This window comes from Alligator sinensis, unplaced genomic scaffold, assembly GCF_000455745.1.
Source record: "Alligator sinensis unplaced genomic scaffold, ASM45574v1 scaffold355_2, whole genome shotgun sequence".
Lineage (NCBI taxonomy): Eukaryota > Metazoa > Chordata > Crocodylia > Alligatoridae > Alligator > Alligator sinensis.
The window spans coordinates 325,982-327,850 of record NW_005842701.1 but is presented as its reverse complement, the minus strand read 5'-3'; positions in this window follow the sequence as shown (position 1 = coordinate 327,850).

Below are 1,869 nucleotides of genomic sequence, written 5' to 3'. Positions count from 1 at the left end.
CTAAAGTTGAAAACTTAGTAGATATATACTGAGCAAAACCTTTACTATCTGTTTGTGGAAAGATATTCAGAAGTAAGTAACAATTAGACAGAAGACATATCTGCATCCTACACACATTTATTTGGAAATGTTTGGCAGCAAAATAACATCTTTGGCACCAATCATACCCTCTGCAATTCAACTGTAGTCCTCCTGGCCCTATCTGTTCTGTGCCTTAGGGCACAGACCACCTTAGGGCTGTTAGTTATGGTCTCCATCCTCCCCTGTAGCTACACCCATACCTCATAGGTGTTATTCACGATTCATGCACCAACCTGTATAGGCTACACCCCTCCTGGTCTACTTTAATTGTAGGCTTCTAGTCCAGGCCCACTTGCTGTGGCCTGGCTTCTGGGCCTCAGCCTCCCCTTTATTATGCCTCACTCTCTCAGGACACAGGCTCTGGCTGTCTTAGATCTGGCCTGCCCCCTATCTCACACTCTCGGGGCACAGACTCTGGCCCTCTCAGCTCTAGTCTGTTCTGTTTTGCTCACTCTCTCACCCATTAGAAGGGCATAAAACCCCGAGAGCCCCATGCACTCTGTTGTGTGGTTACCAATCATCCCTTGGAGCCTCTAGTGTTAAACTTGCACAAAACACAAATAAAAACAACTGCTTCCAACCAAAAGTTATCTCCACTCCAGGTCAATGCCTCTATTTCAAGCCATACTTCCCCCTTAGCTGTCTCTATCTAGTTCCCTTTCATAGCTTAGCTATCTATGGGCTAGTTTCCTGAAGCCTCTCTCTTCTAGGACCTCCTTCCTCTGCAGCCTTTAGAGCCAAACTGCCTTTCTTGCTCCAAACATTAGGCTTATATACTTCTAAGCACCACCCCTTCTGGTCATGTGGTTCCTCACCCATCTGTGGGTGTTCCCCTTTGGCAGGATGACCAACCACCCTCTTCTGCAGCCCCACACAGCTAGTTTAGCCTGCTGCACTTCCCACTTAAGGTGAAAGGAGGGACAGGCTCCCTGTCACATGTGGTAGATAGGCACACCTTATTTTGTTGCTCCAGTTACAAGGTATAAAAGTAATTTGTCCTGGATGCACTATACATACATAGAAGATACTTCAACTCATATGTTTACTAGACCTTTAGTCCAACCTCAGTTTTGCTAAGGCCAAGGCCGATTCATATTGGTTCAGGAGTGGCTGTAAACATTGTGTGTAGCCATTTTTGTTTCTCCTTCCCTGGTCTTGCAGCAAGTGCAACAGGCCCTAGATTGAATGTTCTAGTCTATTCTTTCTCTGAATTTTTTTAATTTCCCCGCTTCATTGATTCCTTTGCACAATTTTCTGGCATTAATTGTTTCCTCGTTTTTCAAGCTAGTTTTATTCTTCTCCCGCATTTACATTGTGTCTTAACTGGAATGTTTGAGTTATACTTTTGACCTCACAAAAATTCAGACTGTTTTTGTATTCTGCATCCTGCCAAACTTGGGTTTGATTTAAGACATCTGAAATGAAACCATTGCAGTATAAATACCACCCCCCCACCCCCACATAAGGAAATGTATCAAAAGTAACTTTTCTTACTAATCAGATTCTCAAACTAAAGCCATAAATCTATGCACAGTTATATTTAGCATGCCAGAGTTATGGAGACACACACCCTCTCTTGCTTTACTCTGTCATAAAAAAGAAATGTGGTTAAAAAAATGGTGAGCCTCAGAAGAGACAATGGTCAGGGCTTGGGGCTTTGTGTTCTCTCTCTCTCGCTTTCATCACATTTGTTGCTGCCTTTGTTATTCTGAATATAAGTATTGAATCCTTCCAGAAACCTATTTTAACTGCTACTTTGCAATTCACCACAGGGAATTATACAGAGTA